We start from the raw sequence: 14,050 nt of genomic DNA, 5'->3' as shown, positions 1-14,050 counted from the left end.
TGTCTCTCTCTCTCTCTCTCTCTGTCTCTGTTTCTCTGTATGTGTGTGGGGGTGATTGTACATTCTGAAGTGGAATGGAATTATTCAGATGTTCTTTTAATCAGTTGTTGTGCTGTATTGTCGTTATAGGTCTTTTGATTTCTTCTAGCACACATGGACTGGATTGTCCTTGATTTTTATCATCTTTTTTTTTAATTTTTAAAAAATTTTAATGATAAAAATAAAAATATATCTAAAAGCGAAGCTTTTGGAAAGCCCACTTGTTCTTCCCTGTCTTGTATCATTCCTCAGACTTGATCTTGGCCTCCCGCCTGGCCTTGCAATTCAAAGCTGGGTCTCTGAGCACATCTCTGTTGACAAGAGTTTTGTCCAAGGGGATATCCACAGAGTACCTTGTGGGCATGAGGTGGTTGTCTTCATAAACTTTCAAAAAGGCCGTCATCTTGGATAGCTTGGCAATTTTCTTCTTGCCCTTGGCAGCTGTCACTTTTCAGGAAATAGCAGTCAATTGCAGCCACTAGGGCATGGAGATAAGTGTAGTCTGAAGTACCATCATCAATGTTCTTCATGATGATGGCTTCGTGTCCAGCCAGTATCAGCAGCACTTTCCCAGGTTTCATGAACTTTCTCATTCCAACAGCAAGATCAATCTTTTTTTTTTTTTTTTTTTTTTTTTAAGTGTATTGTTGGGCTCTGTTTGTATTTTAATGAATTTTTCATCTATTTCCAGCAAGGAGAATGACACAATTTTTTGTTTTGTTTTTCTTGTTTCCAAATTTTTTCATAGCTTTTATTTCTGGTTATTAGTGGGCTAGTAAAAGGAATTTCTGATAATTTTGTCAAAACTGCATTAATCAAAATAGGAGAAAATTCATAAAGAATAGAAAGACAGAAATGTAGACGATTAAAATAGGATAAGCATTTTAAAAATACAGACTTATAACACCAAATGACTGTTATTGAAACAGTTTCTGTTTACTAAATGGTACTGTAAAAAGTAGACTAAATAAAACACAAAATGACTCTACTGCCTGTTCTCTACTGACAATTTCCTTCAACTTTGAAATTCAAAATAAGGAAAATATTGAGATATAATAAAGGTAATACTAAAACTTCTAAAATTAAACACAGAAAGTGATCATATAATTTTAGTAAAAGACCTCCCCCAAAAAAAAAGAAAAAAAGAAAAATACAAAAGTGACATGGCCACAAACCAAAATACATTTGTCAGGCAAAGCAGTTAATGGAATACAAAACTAATGCATGCAACTTGCTAGGTACTTAGCAGAGTTGGTAGCTAGAATATATTTTTTAAACTCAGAAATCTTAGTGAAAAACAACCAACACAAGGGAAACGGGGAAAAGAGTTATAGATACTTCTCAAATGAAGAAGTACATATGGCCAAAAAAAGTAAAAAAAAAAAAAAAAAAAAAAAAAAAAAAAAAAAAAAATGAGTTCTTCAATCATCAAGGAATTGCAAATAGAAAAAAAAAAAAACAATTACTACTCATCTATCAGAAACAATGACTTTACTAAATTCTTAAGAAAATGAATGCATCTAGAGAATATCATCCTGAGTGAGGTAACCCAGTCACAAAAGAACGGACATAATATGCAGTCACTTATAATTGGATACTAACCCCAGAAAGCTCTGAACACCCCAGAAACAACTCACAGACAATATGAAGTTCAAGAAAAGAAAACAAAAAGAAAAGAAAATGAAAAACCATTATGCTTAATCCTTACACACCAAGAAAACTTTGATTAATTCCAGGTTATATCCTGTTTTACATGTACTTTATGCTCATTGTAACTAATAAGATCTTAATGCACACTATCAAACCTTAAAAAAAAACCCAAGCACTGACTAAAATGTATTCATATACTTTTATGCAAAAATGCTTAAAATTTGTAAAAGGTTTTCTGGTTTCAAAAAGCCTAAAAAGCAAGATCTGTTGAGAACTTAAAGAAAATGTTACCTCAAGGAATAGTTTGTGGACTAGTGATTTTGATATTTCAGAGGAACTATTGAAAATAACATTTAGTCTAATAAAAATTATAGCAACTACATCATCCAGAAATATATTAGTTATTTGATTATATATTAATTATATATTACACACACATACACACACATATATGTATATATGGGAAATAAAAGCAGTCATTTGAAGAACTGTTTATTTAGGAAACAGTAAATCCTGTCATTTTCCTCTGAAAATCAAAGGGAGTGAAGATCATTATGTTAAAAGAAATAAAAGAGAACAAAAAAATGAAGCCATAAAATCAGTTATTCATGGAATGTAAATACTTATATAAATTTGAAATTGAATTGTAGTTACCAGAGAATAGAAAAAAAGGAGACATAAAAAATGTGAAAGATGTATGTTCCAAGTTAAACAGTGAGATGGAAATGTGACAGTCTAGTGTGTTGTGATATGATTGTAGAAAACTCAGAAAAAACTGTTCAGTATATCTAAAAAGTTGGGACATAAATTGAATATATTTATTTTATTAAATAAATGATAAATTATTTAAGGAGATATTTGTAGTCAATTTGATTAAGGTTTATATTTCATGCAAAATATATAAGCATAGAAATTTCATGTTACTATTTTATAAGTATATGTGAACTGTTTGTTTATCAGTTAAAATAAAATAAGTGAATACAAACTATGATAGAAGAAAAAAATTAAGCTAAATGAAGATATATGGAGTATAAATATATATATATATATATATATATATATACTCAGCTGTTAGAATCAATGACTTTATGAAATTCCTAGGGAAATGGATGCATCTAGAGAATTTCATCCTGATTAAGGTAACCCTGTCACAAAAGAACAGACATAATATGCAGTCACTGATAATTTGATACTAACCCCAGAAAGCTCTGAACACCCCAGAAACAACTCACAGGAAATATGAAGCTCAAAAAAAAAGCCAAACAAAAAACAAAGGCCAAAAGGTGAAAGCCCTGGTCCTTCTTAGGAAAAAAATAAATGCATAGCACCACCTCAGAGTGTGGTACACCTGGACCTTAAATCGCTAATAATCCAAGAGCTAAGACTATAGCCTTGTGGCAATTTTTGGTATTCAAAGATCATTATGCTTAATCTATACACACCAAGAAAACTAACTGTTTCCATATGACATTCTGTCCTACATGTACTTTATACTTATGGTAACTAGTCGAATTTAATGCATGCTATCAAACCTCTAAAAGAATTAAGTAGTGAGAAAAATATATTCATATAGTGTTATGCCAAAATGTTTCTAAAATTTTGTACATGTATCCCTCTTTTTTTAAATAAAGTTGTAAGAAAAAAAAACTATGAAAAAAGAAAAGAAATTGTTACTGCAAATGAACATTTTATCCTTCCCAAGCAGAAAAATAGGTCATTTAATTCATTCTAGCAGCTCTGATTAATCTATTTGTGAAGATTTGTTCACCTTTTATGAATGCAAGTTGCTTTTCTTCTTTCTCCTATAAACCTAACACTTGCAAAAGCAAGTTGAGTGATTTGCAGTATTACTCTCCAGTGTAGCATGAATGTGAGTACAGTGGTCAGGAAGGATTAGCATTCAGTAGCTAACTGGGGTTCCTCTGCTCATCAACTCTAAATAATTCTTGCTCCACTCAGTACCTACCTTGTTCTCATTTTTTATTTTATTAGTTTACATGATGTTCATCATTATCTACAAAACAACTTTATTCAAAATTTGCTTTTTTAATTCTTTCTTTTGGTTACATATCCTCTTTAGGGTGGTTTGGTTGAAATGTTCAATTGATCCTCTGATTTAATAATCTATTAATTCATATTTCCTACTGAAGACCTAAAATGTCAATAATTGTGTGTGTGCCTCTGAAAATAGCTACATTATCCGCTGTGTTCATTGGTAGTCATTCCTTGCTTCGTGAAATAGATATGGAATAGATGAATATTTAAATAATAACCTCTATTTGGGGCAAATGAGTGTTTCATTATTGCTCTAGAATCCTGTTTTATGTTAATCTTAGGTCAGCTGCAATGTTATTCATCATGTTCACATGTATTCTAGATAAAATAAATACTTTTTCATATGTAGGAAGGAGAATGAATGTGTCTCTAAGAAGCATTAGATAATTTTCAGACTTAACATGATTAAAGTGATTTACTGAGAATTTGAAGGAAAATACTGAATACTTACTATATGCTTATTTTCCAGCACAGACATCAGAAAAAAATGCTTAGAATGATCATAAACTTCATTAAAAACCTATTTATACATAAATAATCTGAAATTACACTAATGTAAATATATTAATATTGTAAGGGTCTGAAGATTGTTGAAGAAAGACCCCAGACTCAGATAGAATGCAAAAACAAGAAGCATTTGTTTTGTGGAAACATCCAGCATGTGGGGGTCAACTATTCTCTAAAACGGTGACCACAGACAAAGGCATAGAGGCCTTCTTATGGGGAATTGGTGAGCTCTCTAGAAAGATTAGGTAATCTAAAATTTTGTTGATAGGTGCTAGGATGTCTCAGGTGGTTAGTGGTCTGCATTCCTATGTCATGAATATTTAACCATATTATGAAATAGGTCTTCCCAGTGCAGCTGGCCCATTCTCAGATAAGATATTTTGCCATTTTTGTGGTTATCTGAGCATGTTCCTTGGGAGTGGGTTCTATTTTCTTGTTCTGGATTTTATGGTCTCTTTTAGAGCTAGTGACTTATGACTTAGTTTCTGAGACTTACAGTCTATTCCTAAATTGGTGCCTTATGGCCTTTTTGAAATCAGGCCTGATTCTTAAATGGAGACAAATGTGATCCTTAAATGGAGACTAAGGGAGTTTATGTAGCCTTTCCAATGTTTCTTATTATAACACAGTATTGTGATACTTTTATTTTTTCAAACATCAAATAAGCACTTATTCACGTACATGGTTTCTTCTAACTGCCTAGAGGTTGACAAGTCAGTAGAATGAGTCATCCAGGATAGATGATCACTTACCAAGCCAGATGTTGTGACATCTGTCCCTGGGATCAATATGGTAGAAAGAAAGAACAAATGTCAACAATTTGCCCTTGCATATGCATGGGCATGTACATGTGCACATACTCTCTCTCTCTCTCTCTCTCTCTCTCTCTCTCTCTCTCTCTCTCTCTCTCTCTCTCTCTCTCTCTCTCACTCTCTCTCTCTCTCTCTCACACACACACACACAACTAATGAATAAATGGCAATAAATTATTTCAAAATAAGAGACTGAAATAATGGTCTGTGTGTTTGGGTTTTTAATGAAAGAGAAGAATAAGAAAGCAAGTTTAATAATAAGGTTGTATTTCAGATAATGGTGAACATCATGGAAAATAATAAAACAGAAGATGAAAAGAGGTTAGGTAAGAAAGTTTGGGTTCAACTTCTGAAGAAAGATAAAGAAAATAAATATTTAGTTTATTTCATTCAGTCTCTGTCAGAGTTATACTGATACAGAGAAGGATGCTTGCAGCTAACTATCAGATTAAATGTGAGGATCCACCCCAATGAAGGAGCCAGAGAAAGGACTGAAGCAACTGAAAGGGTCTGCAACCCCATGGAAAGAACAAAATTATTAACTAACCAAACCAACCACAGCTCCCAGGGAATAAAGCACCAACCATTCAGTTTGCATTGAAAGACCCAGGGTCTAAAGTACAGGTGCAGCAGAGGATAGCATTTTCTGACATCAATGTGAGGAATGGCCTTTGGTCCAGTGTAGGTTCATTTTCCAAGTGTGGGAGAATGCCAAGGGAGATGGTGGTTGGGAGAGGGAGCACCTTCATGAAGGCAATGGGAGAGGGAGGGGGATGAGATTATGGGAAAGGGATAACATATGAAATGTAAATGCAGAAAATTTCCAATAAAAATAAAGAATCCTTAAGGATACAAGAGAACTGTTCAATTGAATATTTGCAGCTATACCATTTACACTGAGTGACCAGTTGCAAATACCTCTTCTTGAGAGCTTCTTATTGTACCAACAACAATGCACCTGTAGCACAGTACACAAAAGAAAAGTAGTCACCGGAAAAAACAAAAGGTATTGAAAGAGCAACCACATTGTGTCATGCCTCAGAGAAATTGGGTTTAACTCTGGGAAAGCTGAAAGGCAGTGTGTTGTTTTGAATGCTAGGATTACATCACTTAGTGAGAGTTCAGATGATTCAACAGTTCTTGGCATTAGTGCACATCTGTTCATCAAGATTCTTTTCGACAGGTCTAATTATGTATACATTCAAAAAGACTATGGTTTCAGTTTAAAAAAGGACTACAAGCTCAAGTGATGAAAATAGTGTTAAAGACGATTTAGGAGAAATATGTAAAATAAAATGGATAGTTTTATGCATATATCTACTATTGACCATAGATTATAAACATAGATAATATTTTAAAAAATATAAATATATGAATAAATTTGCATTAGAAATATAAGCAACCTGAGGACTTTATAATTGAAGATAAGCTATGTTCAATTTTTGAGGACTCTTTATTCATAGTTTCTACAACAATATGATAAATAAATCAGCAAATTTTCAGTTGTATTTATAGATTTGTTGTTTTAAATAAGTAGTCATTTGATTTATATTTTAGATATAATTAAAATAGAAACAGCATCAATAAATTTATACACATTTGCTTATATGCAATAAACCTTCCTTATAGCCACTTTATTGTATATGAATATGCATCATATAGAGCTATTACAAACCAGGTGTCCCAAAACATTCTGTGTTTGTGCATAAATTTTATCTCAATATATGTTAAGAAACTAAACATGGTTGATACTGAAGTGGAAATTAACTTTGAGATAATTTTACTATAAAGAATTCATATGATATCAAAAATGTCTGTATCTACCCTAGTATGTTGCTGATTCAAAAATTATAATATATTGTAACTCAAAGTGAGTATGGCCGCACACCATTCTCCTAAATTTCCATCACAAAGGGAGACTATTAAATAAAATTAAGCACAAAAAAACAATTTGAAAGAGTGGCATTGATATTGATTCTCATTTTTAGATATTTAATTTTGAGTTATACTATATTAATAATTTTATGAATATTGAGCAGCCAAAAAATAATTTTTGATGTACTCCTTTATCTTAGAAATGACTGTTACTGTCTTCCTCATTTCGTATTCATGATCAGCAATCAACCAGGAATCCCATGACTCAGCCACTCTGAAAGATCCCTTTCCTCACATGATTTACTAAAAGTACTTTATTTGTTAGACATTATCACTCTAATTTGTATGAGGTCAAGCAGCATGACAATTTTTTTTAAATTAAAGAACTTTATTTTAAAAGAACAGAGATAAATGTACAATTTTAAGCATTTTTGCATAAAGTATATGAATACATTTTTGTCACTGTTTGGCTTTTTTTTTATAAGGTTTGATAGTGTGCATTAAGATCTTACTAGTTACAATGAGCATAAAGTATATGTAAAACAGGATGGAACCTGGAATTAGTCAAGGTTTCCTTGGTGTGTAAGGAGTAAACATAATGGTTTTTTCTTTTTTTTTTTTTCTTGAAATTCACACAGTCTGTGAGTTGTTTCTGGGGTGTTCAGAGCTTTCTGGGGTTAGTATTCAATTATCAGTGACTGCATATTATGTCTGTTCTTTTGTGACTGGGTTATCTCACTCACGATGATTTTCTCTCAATGCAGCCATTTTCTTAAGAATTTCATGAGGTCATTTTTTTTCTAATAGCTGAGTAGTACTCCATTGTATAAATGTACCACAATTTTGTTTAAAAAAATATCAAAGGGTCTATAGAGGAATTATAATCGAACAACATGGCTGCTCTAGTCTGACAAAGGATCACATTTAAGTTTGTGTGTTCTGGCTGGAATGCAGACATGTAGACATGTCACACTCCTTTATTCCCTCCATCTGGAAATAGTCATGTCCTTAGTACATGTACACACTTTTAATACCAAACAAGAAGGTAAAGTTAGTTTGGAGAATGAAACAGCCATGCTTGACGGGGACCTCTAACTGAGTAGGAGGTTTGGGATGTGGGACAGTCAGAGGGTAGACTGAGAAGGAAATAAAATCTGACTGTAAAAAAAAGATTAAATTAAATTTATACATATATATATATATATATAATTTATATGTTTATATTATTTAAATATGTATTAAATATATATTAGTTTTGACCTAGACACCTTTGTTCCATATTTGTTCTCATGGTGGCCTCTTGGTCCCGCCTCTCTTGGTGAATTCTCTTATTCTTTTCTCTCTACCCCTTCCTGACTGGGAACAGAAGTCCTATATTATCTCCTCTTCCCACTCATTGAAAGGCCATGTTTTTTAGCCAACAATCAGAGGTAACTGGGGAGCAATAGTTATAGAATACTGACTAACGGAATTTTTTTGAATAAGAATTAAAATGCCATGTCCCAGAATACAACTAGATATAGAATCACAAAAATTAGAATGTTAATAATACTAGCATAATCTTTAAATGGCACACAGCAACATTTTTCCAGCATTGTTCCTTTAATATTTGTTTGCAAAGTACATTGCAAAGTCTTGTTACCTTTCTCACATGCATTCACCCACCAGTGCTCAGTTACAGACTGTAAGCTCTACAGTGCTCTACAGTTCCTTCTTGGACAAGATATGAAGCTAACTCTTTTCTATGAATGATGTTCACATAGTTCAATTCTGTGATTCTCCAGTGCTTCATTTGGGTATTCCTTCACTATGCCCTACACTGCTAAGAACAGAGTGAAAACGACAGCTATGAGGTTCACATTGTGTGCTTCTAATCACATATAACAGACAATTCTTGATGGTCTGATGACTAAATTCTGAACAACATAAAGCTTGACAAATTTTATTGTTTCAATATGAAAGTGTGTTTAGAAGAAGAGCGAATTTATACAAATTTGTTCTGTGTTGCTCAAAACCTCAAATAGTTCTGTTATTATCTCTATTGCTTAAAGTTTTTAAGAAGTTGTTAAATTTAAGAGTCAAAATAATTATATGAAGCTCTCTTTGCTGCATGGAAATAGCTCATGAGAAAATGTTTCTGTAAAATATGTCAGCCATGTTCTGTCAACTCACCCAATCTGGGTAGACATTTTACTGAGCACAATGGCTAATTGCTGGGGACAGCATACCATGACAGAGACTGTCAGCCGTGGCTGGGATAGAAACATCTAAGGAGAATGCAGCAGTTCCTTGTAAAGAGAGGATGGTGTCTGGGACCCTGAGAAGCAGGATACACAACCCTCCAGGGGATCAGCCATCTGAAATAAGATTTCCTGGAGTAGGTCAGGATGGAGACATCCCAGTAGTCCACAGCATCTCTTTGTTAAAATAAAACAAACAAACAAACAAAACAAAAAAGGAAAGAAAAAACACCATACAACTGCTGTATAGATTCCATTTGTGCATGCTACTTTTCAGTTAACCTTGGTGTGCATAATTATTCTGCTATATCTGACTCTCCTATGTCTTTCTCCTCTGCTCTGGTGGATTTTGTGAAACTAGATATCCCTTGATGTAATGATTCTTAAAAAAAATGGAAATTGAGGAACATGGGCACAGCACAGCACAGTCCTCAGTCCTAATGACCCAGGTACGTGCTGTGTGTTCTCACCTTGGAAACAATGTGATAACTGCACAGTGGTAGTTCCAAATTAATGCTCAAGTAGCAAAGGACATTTGAAAGAATTGGATACCAAAAATTGAACCCACAAGCTTATGGTCACTTGATCTTTGACAAAGGTGCTAAAAACATTCAATCGAAAAAGGATAGCCTCATCAAAATATGGTGCTGATTCAACTGGTATTCAGCATGGAAAAGAATACAAATGGATTCTGCCTTATTTCCTTGACCAAAGCTCAAGTACAAGTGGAGCAAAGACCTCTAGATAAAACCAGGTACACTGAAACTAATAGAACAGAAAGTGGGGAAGAGCTTAGAACACATAGGCACAAGGGTAATTTCCCTGACAGAACACTAATGGCTCATGCTATAAGATCAAGAATCCACAAATGGGACCTCATGGAGTTGCAAATCTTCTGTAAGGCAAAGGACCCTGTAAAAGGATAAAATTATAACCAACAGATTGGGACAATATCTTTACCAATCTTACACCTGACAGAGGGCTTGTATCCAATATATATATATATATATAAAGAACTCATGACGTTAGAATCTAGAGAATCAAATAATCCTATTAGAAAAGGGTTACAGAGCTAAACAAAGAATTCTCTGTACCTCAGAGGTACAGAGAACAGAAGAGGGTGATTGGGAGAGGAAACACCTTCATGGAGGCAAGGTAAGGGGGAGAAAGGGAGGGAGAGGGGAAGGGTGAGGGGATTGGAGGAAAGGGGATAATATTTGAAATGTAAATATAGTGAATATCCAATAAAAATAACAGGAAAAGTTTGAAGTAGCTATTAGAATATGAATTAGAGCCAACATTAGGACACAACAAAAAGGAAAATTTATTAAAGTTATGAAATAAGTTTTGCACACGTTTTGAGATTGGCTCCAGGATAAGAATGTAGAGAATGTATAAAATTATATACTAGTAAAACTAAGTCAACATACTTAGACTCTTAGGGAGAGTCATTGTGTGCAATATACAGAAACAGAAAGCTAGAGAAACTACTGAGTTAAGGGTTAACTTGATTCTTTCTGGCCACTGCCTGGCAGATTTTACTATGTCATTAATCATTAAAGCTTCAACAGGAGATGCAAGGAGCTGACCTTAGAGCTCTGAGGTTAAAAGTTAAAAGTTTAAATAATGGTAAGTTTTTCAATTATTATTAATTTGGCTACAGACTTTGGGATAGGGGGAGCTTGAATCCATGGGAAACAATTTTAATTTTTAATTCTTTGTGAGATAAAATTGTTCTTTTGCATTTGAGTGGGCAATGATTATACAATGTATTCTTTCTACCTGCTTTTGGAGTATCGATAAAATACTGGGACAAGAGAAAGGCTAGTGAGCAAGTAAGTGAGAGAGCAAGCAAGAGACTGAGCAAGTGTAGGATCATGTATAAGCGTGTGTGTGTGTGTGTGTGTGTGTGTGTGTGTGTGTGAGAGAGAGAGAGAGAGAGAGAGAGAGAGAGAGAGGGAGGGAGGGAGGGAGGGAGGGAGGGAGGGAGGGAGAGAGAGACAGGGAAGGAGGGAGAGAGGGAGGGAGGCAGGGAGGGAGGGAGGGAAGGAGGAAAGGAGGGAGGGAGGGAGAGAAACTTAAACCCTTGAAAAATTGCCTGTCAGCTTGGACCCAAAAAGTATTTTGTATTTAATATATACAAAGAACTCAAGAAATTAGACTTTAGAGAATCAAACTATCATATTAAAAAATGAGGTACAGAGCTAAACAAAAAATTCTCAACTGAGAAATACCAAATGGCTGAAAAACACCTAAAGAAATGTTCAACATCTCTAGAAATCAGAGAAATGTAAATCAAAACAACTGAGATACTACCTCATGCCAGTCAGAACAGCTAAGATCAAAAACTCAGATGACAGCAGATGCTGCTGAGAATGTAGAGAAAGAGGAACACTACTTCACTGTTGGTAGGGTAGTAAGCTGGTACAACCAATCTGGAAATTAGTGTGGTGGTTCCTCTAAAAATTGGACATAGAACTACCTGAGAACCAGGCTATTCTACTCCTGGGCATGTCCCAAAGAATGCTCCCACATATATTAAGGACACATTCTCCACCACATTCGTAGCAGACTTATTTATAATATCCAGAAGCTGGAATGAACCCAGATGTCCTTCAACAGGTGAATGGATGCAGAAAGTATGGTACATTTACACAAATGAGTATTACTCAGCTATTATAAGCAATAACTTTATGAAATTGTTAGGTAAATGGATGGAACGAGAGCTTGTCATCCTAAGTGAGATAACCCAGTCACAAAAGAACACACATAATATGCATTCACTGATAATCAAATACTAATCCCAGAAAGCTTTGAATATCCAAGAAACAATTCACAGACCATATGAAGCTCAAAAAAAATGAAGGCCAGAATGTGGCCTTTTTAGAAAGGATAACAAAACACCCACAGGAGGAAATACAAGGTCAAATAATAGAACAGGGACTGAAGAAAAGATCATTCAGATGCTGTCTCACCTGGGGATCCATGCCATATGAAGCCACCAAACTCAAGAACTATTGCTGATGCCAAAAAGTACTTGGCAGGACCCAGACAGAGATGCCTCCTCTAAAGCTCTGCCAGAGTCATACAGATATAGCTGAGCATTGCTTGCAGCTAACCATCGGACTGAACACAAGGACCTCAATGAAGGTGCTAAAGAAAGGACTGAGAGAGCAGAAAGGAGTTGCAACCTCATGGACAGAAAAACACCAACACACAACCAACCACACCCTCCACAACTTTCATGGACTAAAACACCAACCATTGAGTACACATTGAGAGACCTCTTAATCCAGCTGCATATGTAGCTGAAAATAACAATGTCTGGCACCAGTGTGAGAAGAGGCCTTTGGTCCAGGGAGGGCACATTTTTCCAATGAAGGGGAATGCCAAGGCACTGGGATGGAGAGGGTGATTAGGAGCTAGTGCACAGTCATGATGACAAGTAGAAGGGAAGGAGAAATCAGAATAGGGTGGGGGGAAGGGATAACCTTTCAAATATAAATACAGAGAATATCTAATAAATAAATATAGTTTAGGTTTATTTAGTATGTGACTTCCTAATATACCTGCTTCCAGTTGTGACCTCTGATACTCTATCGAGCCTGGACCCTGACAAGTGATGGCATCTACTAAATGATTACTGAAAACCAGAAAATATCTTTATAATTTACAGTTTCATCTGAACTCAATACTAAGTAAGTGGAGTTCCTTTTTTGGATAACATAGGCACTATAATAGTGGGGCTTGATATGTGTTGAGTAAGGACACATAGTCAATATTTGGGGCATAACATAGAAAAGAATTAAATAGTAAACAGTGAATTAAATATGGGCATAAAACACCAATTCAACAGCAGCCTCTGATTGACATACTGACAGTAACAGGATTCATTAAGTACACATTTATTTTTTGGCTGTGAGCCTACTTATTAATGATTAAGTCATTGTACCATCCCTAAGTACACATTTATTAACACTATTTATAAAAGAGAAAGTGTTGCTTCTCTCTCTATTTTTTGTTTTCCTTCTATATATTCAAACAGTTATATAATAACTATTTCTATCATCTGATTGCATGTGGCATGTCACAAACCAAGACACCATAAATGTATTTCCTATTGCAATGCCAATTCAGAAAACAAATTTGCAAACACTATTTTGACAGGATTGAAATTTGAATGTATAATGTTCGATTATAGCATGGTCGTAAGATGATAGATACCTCACCATGTCTTATAACTTGATTTCTTAAGAAAAAATCACTTTTGTCTGCATTACATTTAGAGTGAAGTTTTCTTTTTAAATATAAAGTTCATTGTATCTACTGTGGGCTTTCAAATATTGTTCCATCCTAGGTATTAAACTGAGTTCTTGAAAATACTTATAAATGTTTTATGTGCTGCTCTGAGAAATTCAAATACTGTCCTTCACTTGTGTCTCTACTTTACATTCAGATTTGTTGACATTAAAAAGAAAGTCTGGGTTAAGAAGACAGATATGATGACCATATTTCAACTCAGTGTTTTGATTTATTAAGGCTATCCAAGCTTTTTTGTATTTGATTCTAAGCATGAAGAAAATCCATAATTTTCTTAGAAAGGCTGTTTATATCTGCATTCCACATTATCTTCAAGGAATTATATTGCCTTTTTTATCTTAAAGACATTATTACCTGATACTAAAGTTGCTTTGAAAATTTGAATTTGTTTTATAATTCTATAAATTTTTTCTGGTTTTGTAATGCCCAAAGTCTAGCTTAGTTTTATTTTATTTTTGAGGTTGTAATACAGATAAAATAGTTTTCCTTATCTCTTTTATTCAAACACTCTAGTATTCTCATTTTCAACTTCCTGATAATTCATGACTTCTT

General features: G+C 34.2%; 1 pseudogene across 1 annotated transcript; it reads right to left on the bottom strand.

Moving 5' to 3' along the window:
* Positions 1-232: 232 nt before the first annotated feature.
* Positions 233-632, bottom strand: LOC308429283 (large ribosomal subunit protein eL27-like; annotated as a pseudogene). Its single transcript has one exon. The product of its transcript is annotated as a large ribosomal subunit protein eL27-like (transcript).
* Between the last annotated feature and the right edge of the window lie 13,418 nt (positions 633-14,050).

Source organism: Micromys minutus, assembly GCF_963924665.1.
Source record: "Micromys minutus genome assembly, chromosome: 13".
Classification (NCBI taxonomy): domain Eukaryota; kingdom Metazoa; phylum Chordata; class Mammalia; order Rodentia; family Muridae; genus Micromys; species Micromys minutus.
The sequence above is the reverse complement of the archived record's forward strand: the minus strand, read 5'-3'. Positions and strand labels throughout refer to the sequence as shown.